The sequence below is a fragment of the Hemicordylus capensis genome, chromosome 2, assembly GCF_027244095.1.
Source record: "Hemicordylus capensis ecotype Gifberg chromosome 2, rHemCap1.1.pri, whole genome shotgun sequence".
Lineage (NCBI taxonomy): Eukaryota > Metazoa > Chordata > Lepidosauria > Squamata > Cordylidae > Hemicordylus > Hemicordylus capensis.
The window spans coordinates 322,848,245-322,857,780 of record NC_069658.1 but is presented as its reverse complement, the minus strand read 5'-3'; the positions used below and the strand labels follow the sequence as shown (position 1 = coordinate 322,857,780).

Genomic DNA, 9,536 nt, shown 5'->3' with positions numbered 1-9,536 from the left:
CCAGTCCCTTGGCCAGCCTGAGGAAACGAATGTTTTCTGCAGTGAGATCCACCTTCAGAATCAAAACGCAGGGGCATTATTCCTCCCCTAGTTGCCTCTAAGGATCAGTACTGATCCTGACCATCAGGACGCAGAATCAGTACCACAGCAGATAACAGCTTCTTGTTTTAGTCTCCATGTGACTCAGACCTCTTCCTTATCGCTTCGATATCCTGGGGGCAAAGTATTTTATCAGAGGGTGTGTTTGTGTGCCCCGGAGAGCAGCGTTCCATGCTGCTGAAGCTCTCTTGCCCAGGGAGCTTGAATTTAGCACCACATTGCTGGACAGCTCCCACCAGGGAGATGGTTTAGGCTTGTGCTCCAGCCCCCCGCGCGGGGAGTTTGATTTCAGCACCCTGGATTCGGACAGCTCCCTGTCGAGAAAATAAATGCCTGGCAAGCTGCTTGACATCGACGTCTTTGGAGGAGTTTCAAACGTGAATCAAATATGTGAGCATCGCGGCGAGCGACAGACCCGCTTGTACGCTAAGCAAATCAAGAGCTTTCAGCACCAGAGCTGTGGGCAGCTACTTATGCAAGAGAAGAGGATTCGGAGGCGCCGCACCTCCAGCACTTGACAGAGACGGCATCTTTACAGCAAGGAGCAGGCATCCAGTCCTCCAGGAAAAAAGAAAGTCAGAGCATCTTTGCCTAGCTCGCCTGCGAAACCTCGAAAGAAGCCAGCACTGGAGAGACACTCTTTTCCACCGCTTAACAGGTGTCTGCTTTTCAAGGTAAGCTTTGTTATTCAGATATATTGGCAACCAGTGAAATAAGAATCCTTACCTCCTATTTTGTCATATTCGTAGGCATGTTACTATATGGTGCTTCTCTTTTTTCCAGAGGGGTTCTGAATGCTTTACGGTCTACCTCTTGCTCTTATTTCACATAATCAGACTGATGTTTTTGTTCTCTGACTATCCGCTTTCCCTCCCCTCCCCTGGTATATAGATGTGGTGAGATGAATTAGTCCAACACGTTGCTTTTTAATCCTATAGATATCCTTGGCATCTAATCCTATTCTTCCCAACAGATTTAGAAGCTAATAGAAGATTGCACTGGAGCTAGGTTGACTCTCTAACAGACACCCACTGCCATTTCTGGTAATTAATTGTCTTTTAAAGTTTAATTTGGAAGACATATCCATCTACTTCAAAGCTCACTGTATGAGCTTCAGCCTAGATCCACTTTTTGAGATCTCACAGGTAGCAAATACATTAGGTTTTTTAACTCATATCCGTGTGTGTGTGTGTGTGTGTGTGTGTGTGTGTGTGTGTACACACACACACACACACACTCAGCTAAAGAGCAGTGGTGGCCCTGTCTGAATAGATTTTCTAGGATTTAAGTTATTCATTATTGGTTTGGGGAGGGGATGAAAGAAGTTTAAGTACTTGGAAACATATCAAAGGATTAGCTTTTCCCCTGTATTTTAAAAGTAAATACATAAATAAATGTAATAGATTGATATTTAGAAATGAGAAGGTGTTGAGAGGAGGAGCAGCTAAGAAGGGAGAAATAATGTGCTCCCACTGCCCCAAGCCCATATGCTGGCTTGTCACCTCTTTCTAACTTAGGAATGCTTTTGCCTCTTTCTGGGTTTTTTGCTTTTACTTTTATTGGTTTACATTTTGCCAGCTATGTACAAAGTTTGCACACAGAGAGGCAAAGAACAAGCAAGGATTGTTTTTCTTTTCTAATTTTTCCATCCTTTGCAATTACAGCCAATCAAAAAAGTCATGGAGCAATTAATAAGTTATATACAATAATAATGGAATCAGGAAAAAGCTCCCTCCCTCCCTTTAAAATATAGGTTCCCAGCAGGGATATCCTTTACAATCCAGAGCCAGAGGCATGCTAAGGAGAGAGTGCGAGAACATTTAACAGATTCCTAGGGGACATGATGTGAGGTGGATTGTCTCTGAATTCAAAAGAAATAGCCAGATGAAGCCCACATTCTAACACATGTTTAACAAAGAGCATTATTTATCATATGCTGTGTAAAAAGCCCAAATGCCTTTCCAAAAAGTTGATTCTATTATATAAATGAGCAATGGCTTAACATAATCCATTGCTCCAATTTTTTTTTAAACACTTGCAAAAAAAGAAAAAAGAAATAGAAAGTCAGATCAGAATGCCCATTTCCCCACTGGTGTCTTTCAAATGTTCTGTTTGACCAGCTACTCTGAACAGCAGTCTGAATTAATTTGGGTGAATTTAAAATCACCCTGGACTGCCATCCATCAGGCAACCACTGACAGATCATCTCCCACTCAGATAGCTGCCCCTACAGAATGTCTCTTTTGGGGTGATGCATTGAAGTGACTGATGGTGTCAATTAAGCAAAAAGCCATAGGAGCCTGGATCTTGCCCTCAGAATCTCCTTGTATATTTTAAAGTGCAAATGATGGCCACATTCTGAGCCTGGAGCTGGGATGCTTTGTTGTAGCTTGAGAACAAAGCAGAGCAACAGGAAATTAAAGCCTTGTGGCAGCTTGCATGTTGCCTTTGCTTTCACATATCATAAGGCACCCTGTCTGCAGCCCTCAAAACAGGGGTACCACTGATCGCGACACTTGTCGAGCTTGGAGGACATTTGTCGAAGCCTCTTGGGGAAGTGCTTTGGCCACATGTGAGGAAAGGCAAAGGTCGCATGTGTGCATCTTAAACTTATATTAACATTGAGTGGGTATGGAAGCATTCTCCAAGAGCCAGTGAGGTGTAGTGGATAAACTGAGAACACTTAAGTTCAGCCTTGAAGCTCGCTCACTGGGTGACATGGGGCAAGTTACTTTATAGCTATACTGGGCATGGGATCGTAGCTCAGTGGTAGAGCATCTGCTTTGCTTGGAAACAATCCCAGAGACAATCCCTGGTGGCATCTCCAAGTAGGGCTGGGAGAAACTCCTGCCTGAAACCTTGGAGAGCCACTGCCAGTCAGTATAGGCAATACTAGCCAAATGGACCAAGGTTCTGACTCTTTATATAAAGCAGCCTCTTATGTCCCTATTCTTTTTTTTTTTTTTGCTTTTAAATTTTTTTATTGATTTTTATTATTATTATTAATTCAATTTCTATACCGCCCTTCCAAAAATGGCTCAGGGTGGTTTACAAAGAGAAATAAAACAAATAAGATGGCTCCCTGTCCCCAAAGGGCTCACATTCTAAAAAGAAACATAGGACACACACCAGCAACAGTCACTGGAAGTACTGTGCTGGGGGTGGATAGGGCCAGTGACTCTCCCCCTGCTAAATAAAGAGAATCACCACGGTAAAAGGTGCCTCTTTGCCCAGTTAGCAGGGGTTTACAATATCTTAACAATCTTGTTACATCCAATTAAACAAATGTTGACTTCCCGCTCACCAATCCGCGCGAATCACTAACTATACAATTCAACCATTGCTATAGTAATTCAAAACATATATCCTATACCTTACAAATGCGATTTTACTTTACTCAACCTGCTAATATTACTAAACTTCAAACCCTGTTGAAAAATCAATATTAGAAAAATAGTTCTTTAGTTATGTTCCTCTTCTTAAGCTTAAGCCATCTTACAAGAGGAGAAGAAAATGGGATAAACCTGAGAACGATGGAAGAAGATTAGGATAAACTGTAACAAGCATAGGTGTCTTTAATAAAATAAACACACTCCCTGGTGTGCATCAAGCTAGATCTAGTGAGGAGGATTGTGCCAGTTCATGTCACCAGAGGCAACAGGCAGGGTCCAGACTAAGTTTGTCATGACTAAGTCCCATAGAAATTAATGGAACAAGTTAGTCATGACTGAGTTGCCTCTTTTATTTCAAAATTACATATTCTAGCTCTTCCCCAGCAGAGCTATGACAATTATTAGGATGTGGGGTATACCTCTTCACCTAAGAGGAATGGCAAAATAGTGAAATTAGTTTCCTTTCTGTATCCACTTTCTATAGAGGAGCAAGTGGGGCAGAACATCCTAGTTAAATGTGCTTTCAAAAACCATGCTGGAAGCTTGGGAGAAGAAGAAACAAATATTACAATTTGCAGTACAAGTTAACTCTACAAGTTACTGCAACCTAGTAAGAGCACAATTTATTGATCAGTATACACTGAGATCTTGACTAGTATGCAACTTTCCCTAAACCACAGGAAACAGAAGCAGCTTGCCCACCACTGATGGATCCAGTTTATTTATTTCTTTATTGCATGCATATTTCACCCTTCCCCTCAGGAGCTCACAGTGGCACACATGATTCTCCGTCTCCCTCATTTTATTCACACAACCACCCTGCAAGGTGGCTTAGGGTGAGAGAGAGTGAGTGACTGGCCCAGGGTCATCCGGTGAGCTTCATGACTCACAGGGGATTTCAGCCAGGTCTTCCCAGTCCTGATCTGGCACACTAAGAGTTCCATCCCACTGGCTACCACAGCTGATGACCCTGCATTTGAAGGGCGGGGCCTCTCTCTCAGAGACTGATCCTATCTCTGCAGGGGGACTTTAGAAAGCCGGCAAAGTAGATCCTATGGCTGTGACATATGTTATTACTCAAGTTATTACTGACGCTGTTTAATTTGTGGTATATGTATATGTATGTGTGTGTGTGTGTGTGTATAATATTATCACTACTATTACTTGCATATCACTTTTTAGCAAGGAAAGTTCTCAAAGCAGTTGACACAGGAAAAATAATAATAAGGCAGTCCCCTGTAAAAAGACGTTCAGGGTAGATGCCAGCAACAGCCACTGAAAGGGTACTGAGCTAGGGATGGGTAGGTCCAGTTGCTCTCTCCCTGTTTAAATGTAAGAGAATTACCACTTGGAAAGGTGCCTCTTTGCCCAGTTTACAGGGTACTATATTATTTGAATTTGGCAAGCTACTTTGTGCCACACTCTGAAGAAAATGTGGGACACAATTTTTGTACCAACAAACAAATAAAATTGAGGGCTAACTTCAAAAGGTTCTGCTAACAGAATGTTAGGCAGTATTAGGAAAGGGACAGAGGACAACACAGGGGATTATCACTCAGCCCTTCTATCAGTCAATGGACTATCCATGTCCTCAGTTTTGGTTGCCTCATCTCACTCAAAGATCTTATACAACAGGGGAATATATAAGAAGTGCACAAAAATGAACATGTGTATGAAATTGACAAAGGAGAATTTGATGGGGCGTATACAATTGTGAATGGTCCAGATATGGAAAGAAGAAAATATCTTTTTTTTCCTCCAAAGCATTCTGCATGAGAGGGTACCCAGTAAAATTAGCCTGCAACATGGTGCAAAGCAAACCAACAAAACTATGTGCCCCCACACACTAGCCATTTGCTTTTTGGACTTCATTGGCATGAGAGGTGTGACTTACCATTTGCTGGAGGGCAAACAAGAGGGGAGGCCTGTTGATTCCATGACTCCCTGGTGGCCTTCCTGGAAGCATTGACAGGCCACCACAGGGAAACAGGATAACAGACGAGAAGATGGACTCTTGGTGACAATTGCCAATTCTATAAGTGGACTTTGATAAATGAGCAGGCAAATTCATCAAAGCGAGGGATTTTTACAAAGTCTATTAATTAAGACAGCTAAGGCAATAGCTTCTCGCTGAAAGTATTTCTAAACATAGGAAAGCTGGAGGCTCCAAATGATTGATAGTGAATGCAAGTCTGGGATAGACATTTTTTTTAAATCAGGCAAAAACAAACCATTATTAAATATGAAATGTTGGGTCAAATATATCACTGGTCTGATCCAATTATGCCTTTTTATCTTCCCTTTTTTTGCCTGAATAATCCTTCCTTGCCTTTCAGGGGGACTGTGAAGTGGAGTGTTTGTAATCTGTTCGCAACTTCTGGTGCTATACATGAATGGCATCTTTTACAACAGTTGCTCTTGCAGAAACAGATATTTAAAATGTGAAATTATACACATGTTTGACTAGGAGAACGTTGCATGTTTGTGACTGTGTTATGGTGAAGGGGAACCCCCCCCCCCCACACACACACATACAACCATATTCAGATGAGAACAAACTTTCCAGCCCCTAGCAGTTTATTCCCACCACGAGAATATGTTGCTGTGTGCCCACTGTAAGGCAAATAGGCATCTTCCAGGCTTAAAGACAGGAGTAAACAAGGACTAGGCTTTGGACCATGGTTCACCATCACTGCTGAGATACTGAAAAGGGGTTGCCTCCTTTCCTCGGGCAAGAGCTCCAGAGAAATGGCTGCTGAGTATCCTATAACAGGCATATACAGATCCTATATAGGTATATAACAGATATATACGGACCCTATAACAGGAACTGTAATATCCTGTTAGGAGGAGAATATCCTGGGTAGGGTGTCCTAGCCTCAGCACCACATTTACTTGGGGAAGTGTTGCCAGAACCGCTTATTTGGGGGCTGCAGACATGAATCTGATGCTGCCTCCAAAACATTTGGCTTTGTGTCCTAAGCCCAGGAGGTGTTGGTTGCGACCTAAGAGCAACTTAAGAGCTCATCGATCCTATCTCTGTGTGCCAAATAATATGTTGCAGGCAAATGTATGGAATAAAACCCAGACGGCTACTTCTTTTAAGCACAGCAGGTTTGGGAGGGCATCATTTGCAGTGAAGGAGAAGAAGGAATGCCTAACCCTCCCCCTACTTGCTGCTTTCCCACTGCAACGCCCCAGCCACGTTTCTCCTCATGGGGTTCCAGATGCATGTTGTCTTCACATACCTTTTGGATTCAAGGAATGGAGAGATCGATGGTGTAAAAATATGTAAAATAAATCACTTGGAAGACATGGGTCTGTAATCCTGTGGTGGCCGGCAGGGAGCAGATGGGGAAGAGAAAGGAGTTGCAGGGGAATGGTGGCAGGCAGCAGGCAGAGTTACTCACCCCTCCTCCCTCTCTCTCTCTCCATTGCACATCACATCCTCCCAATTAAAAAGACGTCCTAAAAAGGCGTCCTCTCCATTGCACATCCTAAAAAGACGTCACAGCAATTTTATGACAACTATGCACATTTGCACATAATAGGTTGTTTGGCTTTGTGGACATCTAGGCTGTGGCATGGATAACCATACTGAGATCATAATTTAGCTTTGGCCCATGCCCAACTGCTACACTTCCTTTAAGCCCTTAACATTTTGGTGATGAAGGTCTTTATTTTATTATTTATTTATTTACTGTATATACCGCCTGACTCCAGAGGCTCCAGGCGGTTCACAGAAACAAAGACAAGCAAGACCAGATATTAAAACAAGAATTAGAAAATCTAACACATTCAGAAATTACAGCCATTCAAAAAAATCTAAGCAGCAATTAAAAATTTAAAACTCAGAAATTGCTAAAAGCAAAATATGGAAGGCTTCGCGAATCTGCGTGTCGGCCATGCACAATGTATGGTCCTTTGTTGTTCCTGTGCCACAAAGGATTTTGCATCAGGCATCTTATTACATTCTGTTCATGTACGTACTTGCTGGCTGGCTGTTTTGTTGGCTGGTTGGCTGTGTTGTTTTCACGTCAGGAAGATCTCCCGTTGTCCCAGTTGCTGGAGGAGGGTTGAGCCTGTAGCTTTAACCACTTGGGAAGCAGCCACAGCTCGGTGGTAGAGCCTATGTTTTGCACTCTACAATTCCCAAATTCAGTCCTTGGGATCTCTCATTGAAGAGCTGGCAAGACCCCCTTTGCCTGAGAGTTTGGAGAGCCACTAATCATCAGAGTAGACCATACTGGTTCAGCTAGACCAAGGGTCTGATCACATCTTTATGTATTCATAGTTCTTCTGTGGTTTCCTCTTGTAATTGCTAGCCAGTCTTTCCATTCTGGGGATGGATTTAGCTTGCTTATACATAAAACCAAATTTGTAAGACGAGTGTGTGTCTATACTGTTAACTTGTTATTAAGCAATACAAATAAAAGCAAAGTATAACAGGCAGTAAGCCATCCCTCAGGTGTAACAAGGTGGCGACTACCTAGGCTGGAGGAGCCAGCTGCTGTGACTGGGTCCTGAATCCCTTTTATGCACATTTTAATGAATTGAAATTCATTACAGATCAAAAATCTAACCCAACGAAAAATCAGATGCATTTCCATGATTGGGATTTCAAATTTGTCCACTGGACTGTGAATCAAATTACAGCAAAATTAACACTCACCTGACATTGATATAAATTTAAAATTCTCCATAAAATTGCATCAGACATGAACATAGGAAGCATCTTTTAAAGAGATGGATATCGATAGTATTGGGAGTGACTGGACATAAAGGCCGAGTCTGCATAGTTTACTTGACTTGCACTGGGGAGAACTGAATTCAAATCCCAGCTCAGCCATAAAGCTCATTGGATTATCTTGGGCCAGTCATGGTCTCTGTCCCCCAACCTACCACACAGAGTTGTTGTAAGGATAAATTACATAACTCCATAAATTACAAAACACCCAAGCATTTGAGGTATGCCCCCCACATTTTACTGAACTATCCTAAAACATATTCTGCCCCCACCCCAAATTTAAATGAGGAGTTCCTCTTCAAGCTTTCCCTTTGTCTGCATCCCTACAACTCAACGTATAGTGCCCTCTGTTCCTTGGAGTAGGGACTAATAATTAATTAATGAAAGAATCGTCAGAGTCCCTGTGTTGGCAAGAAAGCTCATCCAAGCTGTAGTACACTACTTTGTTCAAATATCTGAAATGAAAGAGTAAAACAGACTGCTCCTTCAAATTGTGTTTGACTTAAATGGAAACATGAATTTATTTTATTTTCCTTTGCTCATCAAACAATATGGGCTTTGGAATGCACTCCCTATAGATGTTCGTGGTTTAACATCTTTACCAGCCTTTAAAAGAGCCCTTAAGACACACTTTTTTAGCCAGGCTTTCAGTAATCTCTGAATGTTTTAATTGTTTTCAGAGTTTGTTTTATTCTGTTTTTGTTGTGTTTATTTAGAGTCTTTGGAGTCAGGTGGTATATAAATTAAATACATAAACAAATTAAATAAACAATAGTAGAAATGTCATTAGCAACTTGGAAGCATCTTTGGGGATAGAGATGGGAAGATGTAGGACTCGGAGTTCAAGTTGCAGAAGGGCAGAGCATGGCAAAGTGGTCACTGCCACCAGCACCAGCCATGCTTCAGGGCTGTGAAGCCATGCTTCACTTTATGCTTCCTCCATTGTGTTTTCTAGCCACATAGCCCAAACCTCCATTACTGGGCAGTGGAGTGTGGGTTCCCCCAACACACGAATGCAACAAAAAATTCCAATTGTCTTCTTTTGATGTCGTATTTTGATTTCTAGACATATGCCAAATAATCATAGTGAAGCGCCATGCTTGAGAAGCTTTGCTTTATTTAGAGGCTTCTTCTTCATCACTGCAAACCATTGCAAAATGTTGTTTGGGGTTTAGTTTCGTTTACTTTAGTTGCATTTTTCTCCTCCTTGGAAATGGAGGTGTGGGGTGGGATCAAGCTGAGGTTCAGGCTTGAAATGTAGACTGTGGACTTGGATGTGCCCAGCAGCCTCCTGATAT

At 42.2% G+C, this 9,536-nt stretch overlaps 1 protein-coding gene across 3 annotated transcripts in view; it reads left to right on the top strand.

The window, feature by feature from the left end:
- The first annotated feature begins 209 nt into the window (after positions 1-209).
- GRM2 (glutamate metabotropic receptor 2) overlaps positions 210-9,536 on the top strand; it is a 136,076-nt gene continuing 126,749 nt past the window's right edge. For 2 of the 3 annotated variants that reach the window (XM_053296243.1, XM_053296244.1), the window contains exon 1: positions 214-773. The gene's annotated coding sequence lies outside the window, so the exon portion shown is untranslated. Of the gene's footprint in view, positions 774-9,536 lie in introns of all 3 variants that reach the window. The other variant, XM_053296247.1, reaches the window with a different exon arrangement.